This window comes from Chenopodium album, chromosome 7 (genome assembly GCF_948465745.1).
Source record: "Chenopodium album chromosome 7, dcCheAlbu1.1, whole genome shotgun sequence".
NCBI lineage: Eukaryota > Viridiplantae > Streptophyta > Magnoliopsida > Caryophyllales > Amaranthaceae > Chenopodium > Chenopodium album.
The window spans coordinates 48,940,898-48,957,607 of NC_137840.1; positions in this window are offsets into that span (position 1 = coordinate 48,940,898).

The window sequence follows — 16,710 nt, forward strand, 5'->3', positions numbered from 1 at the left end:
AAGTTTATGCCTTGAATCAAGCAACATTAAACCTTACGTTAACCCTAAGATGGTTAAAAAGATTAGCAAAGTTCTATAGTCAAAAATAAATACAGGTGCAGCAGAATAGGGAAGACCCTACTCCAATTCCTGGCGCCAGAGATATTTCAGCAGCGATAGAGCTTGAAGCCTCTCAGAAAGGTGATTTCGACCTCATACAGCAATTTCGGGTTCCTTGGTATGCCAGTTAGCCCCTATAAGAAATTTGACATGATTAAGTAGTCAGTTTGATTACAATCGCAATAAGTGATCGACCTGATGAAAGATCGTCTCACTTAGCTTAAAGCGCCTAATCACGGAGACACCGACATACTGGTTTTAGCGGAAGCAAAATTCAGGCGAGCTTTAGAGATTGACAAACGTTGGTCTTCGGAAATTATTCTTCAAAATATTATCGCAACAAACGTTCAAGTACCGAAGCTCTATTGTTTAGAGACGCTGTAGGGAATAATTTCAAGCCTTTAAATCCCACTAGCTTGAACCCCACTGTGATCATACACTAAACTACGGTGGCGTCCAAAAGGGAAGAAGATAGAGCAAAAGAGTCGCCAACAAGTTTTTAAGGAACTTGTAAACCGTTCACGAGGTGAAGGTTACACCCCTTAACGATCCAAGAGATCGTCAACTCCATAAGGTCATGAACCAAATAAGGGTTCGGGGATGATGGTACAAATCTAACCTAAAAGAGATTGAACCTGCCCTAATAATAGGCCTCTACTTTATTCTGCTCGTATTCATGTGCGCTTTCTGACTAACATACAATCAATAGATTGACCCTAAACCTGTTTATCTATGTTGGTTGAATTTAATGCACATATAAACTATTATTGGCGATCACTTGAATTATAATCAAAGTTAACCTAACGAGATTATTAATTATCTTATTAAACGTGATTACAAGTACAAATTTCCTTTAACATGCATAAAAGGCGTGATCAAGCAATAAATAATAAGCAAGCAACATAATAAATAATCAACATCATGAATAATAATTATAAATAAAATAATCATCATCAAAATAATAATAACAATAATATTCACAATCATCATAAATTATAACAATTATAATCATAATCATGTTCATGTTAATATTAAAGCATAATAAAAATAGCAAGATCCTAGGCATGATACTAACAAGATTAATAACAAACCCTAGCATGTCACCAAGCAATAAAAATCAAATCTTTAACCCTAACATGATATCAACATGAATTAATATTAGGAAGAACATAGGAAGCATCATAGCAATCATATTTAATATTAAAAATACCCTAGACATGATACTAGGAATCATAATAACAACATAAACATGATTTCTACATCATAATATCAATTAATCAATTAAAGTACTTACTTTGATGCTTCGTACCTCTTTCTAATAACAAAACACACACGTTAGTAACTTCAAGGAAAAATAATAATCAAAGCAATTAAATTAAATAATTGAAAGAGAGATTTGGGACCAAACCCTCAGAAATTAAACCTTTCACGTCTAGGACGAAGGCAAATTCAAATATGGCTAGGTGTTTCTAGATCTTGCGAATGCGGAATTTTGTATGAAAAAGAGAAAGAAAGAATGCTAAAGAACTAATGTTTGTTGAGAATTGATGAATAAGAGATGTAGATGATGAATGATTGTAGATGAATGAATTGTGAATGAAAAGAGTTGGTGAATTGGTGAATCAAAACGGAGTTTTTGATACGATATTTATAGAGAAAATCAGCCAAAAAAGATAATTTAACAAAACAGAGTCTGACAATCGCAAAACAGGATTGGCGCCAACCCTGGCTAGCTGGCGCCAGGCACCGGTGGCTAGCGCCTGGCGCCAAGCCTGGTTCCAGGCGCCAAGGCCTGGGGTTGGACGCCAAACTGGATTTCAACGCGTTTTCGAAAATCCGATAAATTTCCCGTACTGGAAGATAAAATAATATAATTTCTTCGAAAATGCTATTTGATCTTGATTAAAACTCTAAAAAGTCAACAAAGTCAACTTATCAATGCTAATTGAATTAGGAATGAAAAGAACCTTCTAGAAGACCAAAACCATTCATAATTGCATTAGGAATGATAAATCATATTAGGCCCTCCCCTAGATCATTGGGCCGTACATAAAGCTCAAACCAGGCCCAGTTTAGTAAATTGGCCATAACTTCCTCAATATTCATCGGAATTGGGCTTATAATATATCGTTGGAAAGGTCTTTTCAAGCCCTATCCAACTACACCACTATTGGACCCATATCATGGACCAACCAAACTAGATTGGCTGTTTTCTTAAAATAAAGTTTTCCAAAACAGGGAGAAAAGAAAAGAAATTAAACTTTCCGCTACACTAGACCTTTCCACACTTCGTTTCATTCGATTATGATTCGACGTGAAAGGTACTCATCACCGGGTTTGGTTTTGGGGAGACACAAATGGGTGTCTACAGATGCGTGAATATCTCCATCAAAGCTCTTTGTTCCAGAGACGCGTGGGCATATTATTCAAGCTCTTTTGTTCAGAGACGCGTGGACAATCCTTTTTAAGCTCTTTTTTTCAGAGACGCGTGGACATTTCATTCAAGCTCTTTTGTTCAGAGACGCGTGGACATTTAATTCAAGCTCTTTTGTTCAGAGACGCGTGGACATTTCATTCAAGCTCTATTGTCCAGAGACGCAAGGACATATCATCAAAGCTCTTTTGTTCAGAGACGCGTGAACATTTCCATCAAGCTCTTTTACTCCAGAGACATGTGGGCATATCATTCAAAAGCTCTTTTGTTCAGAGACGCGTGGACATTTCCTATAAGCTCTTTCGCTCAGAGACACGTAGGCATCCTATTATCAAGCTCTTCGTTCAGAGACGCGTGGACACATCATTCAGAAGATCATATCAAAAGGAAGCTCTTTGTTCAGAGGCGCGTGAACATATCCAAAAAAAAGAAAAGAAGCTCTCTGTTCAGAGGCGCGTGAACATATAAAAAAGAAGCTCTTTGTTCAGAGACGAGTGAACATCGAAACAGCAAGGTGGCGTTCCCTAGATTGTGGAGAGTTGTCACAAACAACTGAGGATTGTTTCAAGTGAAACAATCTTCGATAGTGTTCCCTTGGACGTGGGATATTATCAATGCGGAGGAGGATCGTTTCTGTAGACACCCATTTGTGTCTCCCCAAAACCAAACCTAGTGATGAGTACCTTTCACGTCGAATCATAATCGAATGAAACGAAAGTGTAGAAAGGTCTAGTGTTGCGGAAAGTTTTATTTCTTTTCTCTTCTCCCTGATTTTGAAAACTTTATTTTATAAAAACAGCCAATCCAGTTTGGTTGGTCCATTATATGGGTCCAATAGTGGTGTAGTTGGATAGGGCTTGCAAAGACCTTTCCAACGATATATTATAAGCCCAATTCCGATGAATATTGAGGAAGTTATGGCCAATTTACTAAACTGGGTCTGGTTTGAGCTTTATGTACGGCCCAATGATCTAGGGGAGGGCCTAATATGATTTATCATTCCTAATGCAATTAGGAATGGTTTTAGTCTTCTAGAACATTCTAGAAGGTTCTTTTCATTCCTAATTCAATTAGGACTCTTCAGAGTTTTAATCAAGATCAAATAGCATTTTCGATGGAATTATATCATTTTATCTTCTAGTATAGGAAATTTATCAGATTTTCGAAAACGCGTTGAAAATCAGTTTGGCGTCCAACCCCAGGCCTTGGCGCCTGGAACCAGGATTGGCGCCAGGCGCTAGCCATTGGCGCCTGGCGCTAGCCACTGGTGCTGGCGCCAACTAGCCAGGGCTGGCGCCAATGTGGTTTTACGATCTTCAAACTCTGTTTTGTTAAATTATCTTTTTTGGCTGATTTTCTCTATAAATATCGTATCAAAAACTCCGTTTTCATGCACCAACATTCACAAATTACCAATTTTCATCTACAATTCATTTATCAACAATTCATTCATCTACGATCATCATCTTTCATTCACCAATTCTCCATAATCAAGTATTCTTTAGCATTCTTTCTTTCTTGCTTTTTTCACACAAAATTCCGCATTCACAAGATCTAGAAACACCTAGCCATATTCGAAGTTGCCTTCGCCCTAGACGTGAAAGGTTTAATTTCTGAGGGTTTGGTCCCAAATCTCTATTTCAATTATTTACTTTAATTGTTTTGTTTATTATTTTCCTTGAAGTTACTAACGTGTGTATTTTGTTATTAGAAAGAGGTACGAAGCATCAAAGTAAGTAATTTAATTGATTAATTGATATTATGATGTAGAAATCATGTTTATATTGTTATTATGATATTCCTAGTATCATGTCTAGGGTAATTTTAATATTAAATATGATTGCTATGATGCCTTTTATTCTCTTCCTAATATTTGTTCATGTTAGTATCATGTTAGGGTTAAAGATTTGATTTTTATTGCTTAATGACATGCTAGGGTTTGTTATTAATCTTGTTAGTATCATGCCTAGGATCTTGCTATTTTTATTATGCTTTAATATTAACATGAATATGATTATGATTATAATTGTTATAATGATTATGAATATTATTATTTTGATGATTATTTTATTTATGATAATTATTTCAATTATTATTAATATGATGATTATTTTCTTTTATGATTATTATCATGATTATTTCAATTATAATTTATTTTTATGATGATGATATTCATTATTATGTTGCTTGATGCTTATTATTTATTGCTTGATCACACCTTTTATGCATGTTAAAGGGAATTTGTACTTGTAATCATGCTTAATAAGATAATTAATAATCTTGTTAGGTTAACTTTGATTATAATTCAAGTGATCGCCAATAATAGTTTGTTTGTGCATTAATATTCAACCAACATAGATTAAACAGGTTTAGGGTTGATCCTATTGATTGCATGTTAGTCAGAAAGCGCACATGAATACGATCAGAATAAAGTAGAGGCCTATTATTAGGGCAGGTTCAATCTCTTTTAGGTTGGATTTGTACCATCATCCCCGAACCCTTATTTGGTTCATGACCTTATGGAGTTGACGATCTCTTGGATCGTTAAGGGGTGTAACCTTCACCTCGTGAACGGTTTACAAGTTCCTTAAAAACTTGTTGGCGACTCTTTTGCTCTATCTTCTTCCCTTTTGGACGCCACCGTACTTTAGTGTATGATCACAGTGGGGTTCAAGCTAGTGGGATTTAAAGGCTTGAAATTATTCCCTACAGTTTTTGGCGACTCCACTGGGGAGGATTTCTATTTTAATTCCTGAATTTGTTTCGGCAATGATTTAGAATGAGTGGATGAGACTCGAAAAGTTCTAACTATTTCATGTGCGTAATTTTGATTAACATTATTGTCATATGCATAAAAAGGTTCTCATTGGAAAGACCATCCGTAATGAGTCAAAAACATAGGATTTTACACGTAGGAAATTTGAGAAATGTCTTTCACAACTAGGACTGAAATAACACCACGCGAAACTGGAAGATTTTATCGAGCACAGAAAGCTGCTGAGGCATGTGGGAAGTAGCGTCAGGGGCCAGAGCTTGGCGCCAAACTTTTAGCCGTAGCGCCAGACGCCAGTATTGGCGCCAGGCGCTACAGTTAAAAGTTGGCGCCAGTCTCTGTTTGCTGGCGCCAATTTCCCCCAATACCGAGCCAGAAATATGCGTTCTAATTTCGACCGGTTTTTCGTATTGTTTGTTCGATCCAACTTCCTGATTGAATTTTTTCTCACTTTTCTGAAACCCATATGTGTTCTACATATGGACATAACCCTCTGGGAATTCATGCTCTATCTACCCGATTGAACGCTCCTGGCAACAAAGGGTACATCTGAGATGTTGAATTCACCAAACCATGGAAGTGAGTTTTTTCTAAAAACTCGCGGTGTCCCATCCACACGCGCTAACCCTTCACGGTTAGGCTTCTGCGCGGTGCATCCGGACAATTAACCATGGACCCTATTTGACCAAACCATATCCCGAACTTTAGAGAACTAGAGCCATGGTTAGGTTGCGAACTCATTGCATCATATTGTGCCTACTTGACTAATTGTGCATTATTTGTTGTGCATACTCTATGTGATTTTTCCTAACCGTTTGTTTGACTTGTGTTAAGACTAAATAAACTGATTAATGACTAAAGGACTTTGTTTAATTAATTAATTAATTAATTTGAGCTAATAAATAAACATAAAATCGAGTCATAGTTCCTTTAAGTCAACCCGGATTTTTATTCCCGTATACTGCACAAACGTCAACTTGTTTTGGTCATATCTGGAGTTATAGAAAGAACTACGAGTCGTACGACCTATGGATCTGTAGCCCCGAGTTTTATCTTTAATTCGGCGTTGGCTTCATCCCAATCAGAGTCGCAGATCAAAAGTTATGACTAAAATACCACAGTCTGTCCAGTTTAATGCATATACGTGAAGTCTTTACTTAGTCTTTGCTTGAGTCTAGTCACATAGTCTAGCCACATGGTCATGACAAAAGTATCAACATGTCATCTACACTCACTAGTCTTAGCACACACTTTGAGTATACATCACCATGACCATGTCTTAGGTTCATGCATGAGTCGGTCTTTTCCGTCATTTGAGTTGGGGGGTACATTCTATTCCTAATTCTTCATATCCCTCCATCTAAATCTTCTTTCACATTCTATTCCAATCTTTCTTCACTTCTTCCATCCATGTGTGTTGAATCGAGTTTGAGTCATATGATTGACAAACAAAAAATGAGGGTGATGATGAAACAACACAAGACAAGAGGCGAGCTTCAATGACAAGATTTCATGACCTCTTTTTCGATTTCTTTTTCATTTTTTCCTTTCCCCAATAAGTCTAGCATAGGCACCTTTTCTTTTCCTTTAGATTAATTTTGTAGATTATTTTCTTTCTTTTCCTTTAATAAAATGAGCACTTATTTTCTTGCATATGATCATTTCATTATATTGCATTTAAAAAAAAAAAAAAAAAAAAAAAAAAAAAAAAAAAAAAAAACATGTCGAATTAAGCACAAGGTATACTAATGATTTGAAGCACCCCTTGTAGCCACATCATATCTCCTTTCGCCCTTCAATTATACAATCCTTTCTTCATAAACCACTTTGAGCCTCGTCTAACGATAGACCCTTCTTTTTTAACCTACATCTATCGAACCTTGGGATGGGATGGTGTGCAACTTTTGCAATTCTAAAAAAAAAAGCTTGAGTGATTTCAAAAGATCAAAATAAAAATAAAAGAAAAATAAATAAATAAAAGTGTACAAAAGGGTAAGTGTTCCAATGTCTTTGATATGAAAATATCTTCGATAAGAACACGTCTCAGATTGCGTCTCTTATCGAGTGCTCGGTACCGTGCCTGAGAAACATGAATGCCAAGTGAGTGATAGACCGCATGATCGGGATTGCCCACACTTATTAAAATAAAATAAATGCTAAAGCAAAAGATGAAAGAGAGCTAAAAAAAAGAGTAGAAAACCTCAAGCATAAAAATACAAATATTCAAAAGCAAGGTTGCACACCTTGGGGGCCTTATCTAGGGTCTTGAGCCTTTATCCCCTTTTTCTTCAAACCTTTAGCCTAACCACGTTACAACCCTTAAAAAGACCTTTTTTGAGGTATACACACTTGTGCGAGGTTCGGCTAAAGCTACGTTCGGCCTGATTCCTAACGGATACGTAGGCAACCTCCCATCGAGGTGCGGCCATAATAAAAATACATTCATATTCACATTCACACACTTACACCATGATCATATCAAGGGATCCCCTGTGCTCATCCCTATTCATTTAGATCTAGACTTGGGGGCTTGATCCCTACATTATTAGCTTACCTAGCCAAGAGTCACCACCATTTGACTCTTTTCAATATATTTTTTCACACACTTAGCTCTTGCGGCCTAACTTTAGTGTCACTATCACACACATCACGCATACATGACCAAATATATTTCCCTTAGGAACCCTTTGTCATGAAAGCTTAACGCTGAAGCATGCTTCGTCAAAATCACTCATAATTGTCATTGCATCACGAAGTATGAAGTGCTTAGCCTCCGTGCCTAAGTTACCCTAATACTTTCATTGAGTCAACAGTTGAGATAGCCTAGGATGGGTTAATCCTTGCACCTTGAGAGATAGCATCAAACAACATTTGACTAAGCTCATTCAACATGCATTCGAAAGCTTCTTTCTTTTTCGCGTCTTTCTTTTTCGGGAGAAAGTCGGTACCCTCCACAATAATGACGGAAAATTTTTGCTTTTTTGCATTTTTTGAGTCACACGATCACATCACAATGCACACACGAGTCACGAGTCACACATGTCATTTCACTTTGAGTCGAGTCAACCTCGAGTCAGTCAATCAGCGAGTCAAGTTTATACCTTGAGTCGTGTCAAGTCGATGAGTCAAGCAACATTAAACCTTAGGTCAACCCTAAGATAATTAAAGAAATTGGCAAAGTTCTATAGTCAAAAATAAATACAGGTGTAGCACAACAGGGAAGACCCTATCACAGCGTTCGGCGACAGAATCAATTCTTGGCGCCAGAAATATCTCAACAACAACAGAGCTCGAAGCCTCTCAGAAAGGTGATTTCGACTTCATACAGCAATTTTGGGTTCCTTGGTGCGCCAGTTAGCCCCTATACGCAATTTGACATGATTAAGTAGTCAGTTTGATTACAATCACAATAAGGGGTCGACCTGATGAAAGATCGTCTCGCTTAGCTTAAAGCGCCTAAGATATGGCTCATTACGGAAACACCGACATACTGGTTTTAGCGAAAGCAAAGTTCAGGCGAGCTTTAGAGATTGACAAACGTTGGTCTTCGGAAATTTTTCTTCAGAACATTATCGCAACAAACATTCAAGCACCGAAGCTCTATTGTTCAGAGACGCGTGAACATTTCCATCAAAAGCTCTTTTGCTCCAGAGACGCGTGGACATATCATCAAAGCTCTTTTGTTCAGAGTCGAGTGGAAATTTCTTTCAAGCTCTTTTGTTCAGAGACGCGTGAACATTTCCATCAAGCTCTTTTGCTCCAGAGACGCGTGAGCATATCATTCAAAAGCTCTTTTGCTCCAGAGACGCGTGGGCATATCAATCAAGCTCTTTTGTTCAGAGACGCGTGGACAATCCTTTTAAAGCTCTTTTGTTCAGAGACGCGTGGACATTCCCTATTTTCAAGCTCTTTTGTTCAGAGACGCGTGGACATTTCATTCAAGCTCTTTTGCTCAGAGACGCGTGGGCATCCTATTATCAAGCTCTTTGTTCATAGATGCGTGAACATATCTCTTTGTTCAGAGACGAGTGAACATCGAAACAGCAAGATGGCGTTCTCTAGCTTGTAGAAAGTCATCAAACAAAATACAGCAGCAACAATCGGTTACTTTCAGAGACGTGTGCTCGACGGTGCAAGATACGCGTTTCTTGACTCTTTTATCTGTTTAACTAACGCTAGTTTTGCAGGTATCGGCGTTACAAGAGTGATTTAGGATCGCAGAACGTTCTGAATCATTCTCCGTCCCTATCGATACTTTGACTTTCGTTTTCGAAACTTACGTTTCTCCAAACTCAGTCAAAGTGGGGGCTTCTGTAGACACCCATTTGTGTCTCCCCAAAACCAAACCCAGTGATGAGTACCTTTCACGTCGAATCATAATCGAATGAAACGAAAGTGTGGAAAGGTCTAGTGTTGCGGAAAGTTTTATTTCTTTTCTCTTCTCCCTGATTTTGAAAACTTTATTTTAAGAAAACAGCCAATCCAGTATGTTTGGTCCATGATATGGGTCCAATAGTGGTGTAGTTGGATGGGGCTTGCAAAGACCTTTCCAACGATATATTATAAGCCCAATTCCGATGAATATTGAGGAAATTATGGCCAATTTACTAAACTGGGTCCGGTTTGAGCTTTATGTACGGCCCAATGATCTAGGGGAGGGCCTAATATGATTTATCATTCCTAATGCAATTAGGAATGGTTTTAGTCTTCTAGAACATTCTAGAAGGTTCTTTTCATTCCTAATTCAATTAGGACTCTTCAGAGTTTTAATCAAGATCAAATAGCATTTTCGATGGAATTATATTATTTTATCTTCCAGTATAGGAAATTTATCAGATTTTCGAAAACGCGTTGAAAATCGGTTTGGCGTCCAACGCCAGGCCTTGGCGCCTGGAACCAGGATTGGCGCCAGGCGCTAGCCATTGGCGCCTGGCGCTAGCCACTGGTGCTGGCGCCAACTAGCCAGGGCTGGCGCCAATGTGGTTTTACGATCTTCAAACTCTGTTTAGTTAAATTATCTTTTTTGGCTGATTTTCTCTATAAATATCGTATCAAAAACTCCGTTTTCATGCACCAACATTCACGAATTACCAATTTTCATCTACAATTCATTTATCAACAATTCATTCATCTACGATCATCATCTTTCATTCACCAATTCTCCATAATCAAGTATTCTTTAGCATTCTTTCTTTCTTGCTTTTTCACACAAAATTCCGCATTCACAAGATCTAGAAACACCTAGCCATATTCGAAGTTGCCTTCGCCCTAGACGTGAAAGGTTTAATTTCTGAGGGTTTGGTCCCAAATCTCTATTTCAATTATTTACTTTAATTTTTTTGTTTATTATTTTCCTTGAAGTTACTAACGTGTGTATTTTGTTATTAGAAAGAGGTACGAAGCATCAAAGTAAGTAATTTAATTGATTAATTGATATTATGATGTAGAAATCATGTTTATATTGTTATTATGATATTCCTAGTATCATGTCTAGGGTAATTTTAATATTAAATATGATTGCTATGATGCCTTTTATTCTCTTCCTAATATTTGTTCATGTTAGTATCATGTTAGGGTTAAAGATTTGATTTTTATTGCTTAATGACATGCTAGGGTTTGTTTTTAATCTTGTTAGTATCATGCCTAGGATCTTGCTATTTTTATTATGCTTTAATATTAACATGAATATGATTATGATTATAATTGTTATAATGATTATGAATATTATTATTTTGATGATTATTTTATTTATGATAATTATTTCAATTATTATTAATATGATGATTATTTTCTTTTATGATTATTATCATGATTATTTCAATTATAATTTATTTTTATGATGATGATATTCATTATTATGTTGCTTGATGCTTATTATTTATTGCTTGATCACACCTTTTATGCATGTTAAAGGGAATTTGTACTTGTAATCATGCTTAATAAGATAATTAATAATCTTGTTAGGTTAACTTTGATTATAATTCAAGTGATCGCCAATAATAGTTTGTTTGTGCATTAATATTCAACCAACATAGATTAAACAGGTTTAGGGTTAATCCAATTGATTGCATGTTAGTCAGAAAGCGCACATGAATACGATCAGAATAAAGTAAAGGCCTATTATTAGGGCAGGTTCAATCTCTTTTAGGTTGGATTTGTACCATCATCCCCGAACCCTTGTTTGGTTCATGACCTTATGGAGTTGACGATCTCTTGGATCGTTAAGGGGTGTAACCTTACCTCGTGAACGGTTTACAAGTTCCTTAAAAACTTGTTGGCGACTCTTTTGCTCTATCTTCTTCCCTTTTGGACGCCACCGTAGTTTAGTGTATGATCACAGTGGGGTTCAAGCTAGTGGGATTTAAAGGCTTGAAATTATTCCCTACAGTTTTTGGCGACTCCACTGGGGAGGATTTCTATTTTAATTCCTGAATTTGTTTCGGCAATGATTTAGAATGAGTGGATGAGACTCGAAAAGTTCTAAGTATTTCATGTGCGTAATTTTGATTAAAATTATTGTCATATGCATAAAAAGGTTCTCATTTTGATTAACTTTTGTTGACTTTTCAGAGTCTTAATTAAAATCAAAGAGCATTTTTGAGGAAAGATACGATTTTATCCTCCTGTACGGCAAAATTTATCTGATTTGAGAAAATGCGTCAAAAACAGAACTAGCGCCTGACGCCAGTTATTAAATTATTTGAGGAAAGATACGATATGTGTAATACCCTGACTTTTAGAAAATATTTTAGAAAGTTATTAAATTATTTAATTTGGAGCCAAAATGAATTTTAAATTTTGGCGCCAAATATAAGTATTTAATCATTTGAATAATTAATTATTTTTGGATTTCTAAATTAATAATATAGGCTTATTTATCTTTTAAAGGTCGGTTTATATTTTATACTAGCAATTTCAAGAGTTTTTTTTAAGCTAATATCTAAAATGATTTACAACTAATTTAGTTTAATATTATCTAAAATATTTATATTTTTGTTAATTACTTATTTAAGTATTATTTTCATTTATTTAAAAAAAAAAATAAAAAAAAAAATTGGCCGTGAGAATTGGGTGATGCTTATCTCCAACAACCTTTGTTAAGCTAAGTATCTTAATCTATAGTACTTCCTACTTTCTCCCTAACCAATTAACACCTATCTTATTTTTTCTCTAATATCTTTCATTAGTTTCTTTTCCACATAAATTAACCTAGACTAAATTTCACTCATATTCATTTAACAAACTTACATTTATCATATTCCCATGTTAATCTCAATCCTCCTTTAACTCTATCTTACTACCCCTTAAACACTATAAATAGACCCTCAACACTTCACAATTCCTCACACCAAAAATCAGAAATCCTCTTCTCTACTCTCTATCCCATCACCCCTTCTTCTTACTCTATCTAGCTTAAATAAACTCTGCAACCCATAACCAAGTTGTTGCCACCGAACAACTACCTCTTCCGCCACCAACGACCACCCAACTATACTAATAGCACTATTTTGATAAAGGTTAATATTCAGGTAGTTCATGCACAATAGAATGGTATTTTTGGTTTTGTGTTATTTTGTTAACCTTATATTAATTAAGGTTATTTTATTTGTGTAGGAGGAGTCTCCCGATCGTGGTCAAGTTTAGTAGTCGTACCTTTTTGTTCTCGTGATCAAGGTACGTATAGGTGGCTAGATCCTTGATACAATATTTGAATGCGTGTTTTAATGATTGTTTGAATAAATGTTGCGTATGAATATTTAAGTTAACAATTTTCATGACAAGTTAAAGTATATAATTTTATGATTTGAAGGTTTGATCTCTAAATGTTGATCGATTTAATAAAAGTTTTTTGAGTTATAAATCACTTGGTTTAATTAATTTGTAGCTCATTGTGAGTCTGAGTATTTGATATTTTAATTGTCCCTCTACCCGGGACTGGTTAAGTAAGACCATGAGCTTTGTATGATCTGGTCTTTCCTCGAGTATAGTATAACTTGATTGGGGGGTGTGCACACTTAGGTGAGGAAAATTGATTTGGAAATATATCAAAAGTTGAGAAGTTTATAAATTGGAAATCTATTGGTTTGGAAAGCTTTTATTGATGGATATTACTACCCTTGGAAGGTTTAATTATTTTTGAAAAGTTTAATTTTGGAAAGTGACTCGTGACAGGTTTAAATTTAAATGGTTATTTCGAAAGCATGTTTTCCTAATAAAAGTATTTACATGCCTTGCACTTATACGTACTTAGCGTTTTTGCTAATCTGTTTTCCTTTTTGTTTTGGTTCGCCCTGTTTACCATTTTGGTAAGCAGTCTTGATTTCAGGTGTGAAGTTGTTCGTACGCATACTAGAGTCGGGATTGGGATCACATAGATAGGAGTTAATTTTATTTATGTATGGACAAGTTTTTATTGGTTTATTTTGAAACAATTATTATGGTTATTCATATTATTAATAAAAGTTAGTTATTTTTCCGCTGCAATTTGAGTAATTAATTAAGCCTTACGTTTTCACGTGGCGGTAATACGCCCAAGTCTATCTCTACGGTTTTTGTATACGTATAAATATAGTATTTACGTAGAGGGAGATTTGGGGGTGTTACAAAGTGGTATCAGGTTTCCGGGTCTACGAAAGATTAAAAAATTGAAAAATAAAACTTATGGGTAGACTTAAGATGGGCATATAGGATAAATAGAGTTTTGCATTCTTCGAAGTAAAATTATTTTCTATAAAAACTATTTTCTTATTTGGAAAGGTGATTGAGAAAAGAATGCTCGGGTTCTCTTCGGAGGCCTATAATGGGTACGACTCTTTGTCTAGGAAAGGCTCGCCTCGACGCTGTAGGTAACTTTCCTGGGAGACGCGGGCTCGACTGTCCAATTTTAAGAATCGAGTACATTATTATTTTCGAAAACAAAATTAATTGAAACTATTTGATTTTGTAAACACCTAATGTGCATTAGTCTAAGTATAATTAGGGCCGTCTAGTTATTTGTGTGGTTATGGAATTTTGGTTCCATTGGTAATAATTTTGGATTTATCCTTGAGGAATTTTGAATTGCTTACTTAAATAGTTTGTGTTATCACAGATGATGGAAACTGTTAGAAGACATTTCTTTGATCAAAGGCTAGTAAAATCGGATGCTATATCTGTGCGTGACTTTATAACAGACATTGTTTGGCATGCTACTGATGTAAAAAGACACAGGAATATGAAATTTATGATCGAGGAACCATGGATCATCCTACTGGCCTTAGTTCACTTACCCAACACACCTAAATATAATACATTAATCCGAAAGTATAGAAATTTAATTAAACCAAATGGGTTGTGGAATATTGAAGCCTATATGCATGAAGGAAAATGGCTAGGAACCTTAACCAATTTTAAAGCAGACCTACATTTCGCCGAAGTTGACTGGAGTCGAATCCCAAGACCAATAGTTGCTGAAATTCCTCTTCGGCTTACACCTCAAGAAGTCCGAAAGTTAAATAATCAAAACTATGATATGCCACCCTTACCACCTCCACGTTTGCATCTTGACTATACATCATCCGATGACTTAGAAATCCCTCACCCAAATGACTTTGAATCCCCACCTCATACTACTGAACCCCTTGTCCCAAGAGGTCGAGTATCTAGTCCAAAACACAGTACAAACCGTAACCCTGGCCCCTATGTTAGCCCAAACTGCAACTCTAGCTATGGCTCGTGCCGTAGCCCAACTTATAGTGAATTTTATCCTACCTTCTTGCTTGAATGTAACCAAATTCCAACCCACATGGCTAAACCTTTAGAACTTGATTCCCCTCAACTTTCCGCAGGAAACACAGGTGACGTGGCCAGAAAGATGATCCAGCAAGCTAAGACCAAGAGTAGAACTTCAGAATAATAATTGATTGATTTCTTCCATTAATAGCAAATTGTTTTGTTTTGTAAGCCAACTAGTAGCCCTTATGAATTTGTAGTGACAAAATGAATTAATTATTTTAATAAGCCTATGTGGCTAAATATGGAGTTTCAATCTTTAATAAGAGTTTTATGAAATTTTCTCATATAATAAATGTGTATTATTTGTTATTTTAAGTTATTCAGGATGTCTCTAAGAGCCGGAAATAGTAGACGCACTGGTTCTAAAATGAGCTCTACTCTTAGGAAGCTAACTACCATTGCTCAAAGCATGAGCCAACTGGTGAGTCAGAGGAATCGTAGCAACGACTTAGATCAATTTGGGGAAGTTTTTAAGAGGGTAGCAGCTGCAAAACCACCCACTTACCTTGGGAAGGAGGATCCTGCTAGTTTGGAGAATTGGATAAGGGAATCTGACAAGTTGTTTGATGCCATTAACTATCCTGAAGAATTGAAGGTTAATAATGTTGTTTATTACTTGAGGGAAGAAGCTGACCTGTGGTGGAGTCAAAATCGGGCTAGGCTTTTAGAAACCCCTACCTTTGGGTGGAAAGAATTGAAGAAGGCTATAAAAGACAAGTTTTATCCCGCCTACCTGAAGAAGCAGAAATGCATGGAGTTTACCAATCTGAGGATGGGGAATATGACCATTAATGAATATTATAATAAATTTATTGAGTTGATGAGGTTTGCACCTGAGGTAGTACCCACGGAGGAGTTGAAAGCCCAAAGGTTCGAGCAAGGTTTAACCCTAAGTCTTCAGGGGAAGTTGGGAGGGGTAACCTTTGAAACACTAGATGAAGTCTATGGGAGAGCTGCCCACCTATATGGGATCCGAGGGAGAGAGTTAGAGAACTCAGCTGGAGGGAAAAGGAAGAGTGATGGGGGTTCACATGGAGTTGATAAGAGGCCTAGGATTGGGGAAAATTCTGGGGGAAGTGGGCAATTCAACAGGAGGGACAATAGGGGAAACCTTGGGAAGGGAGCTAATGGACAGGGAAATAACAATCATGGGAATGGAAATAACACCAGGCCTAAGAGAAGTTATTTTTGTAAGAGATGTGAGAAAAATCACCCAGGGAAGGACTGTGAGGGAAACCCTGTGACTTGTCGTTACTGTCAGAAACTGGGGCATCGGGAGTATGAGTGCTTGATAAGTGACTTTTATGTCACTTTTACGGTGATTATTGAGTCGCTTTCCGGCTTATCTTACAATAATTTAGCCTATTTTGTTCTTTATTTCTATTATTTTATTATTCTCGTCTTTTATTCTTTATTTTGAGTATTTTTGTAATTTTCTATAGTTTTTAGTTTATTTTCGTGTTTTATTTTATTTTTCTTTCTTTTAATGTTTGTAGTTTAAGTCGTTAGTTTATATTTTTAATAATTTCTCTTTTTATCTCGTTTTCTTATTTATTTTAGTTTCGTATTTTATTTTATTTTATTTCATTTAATTTTATTATTTCTTTAGTTTTAGCATTTTATTATACTT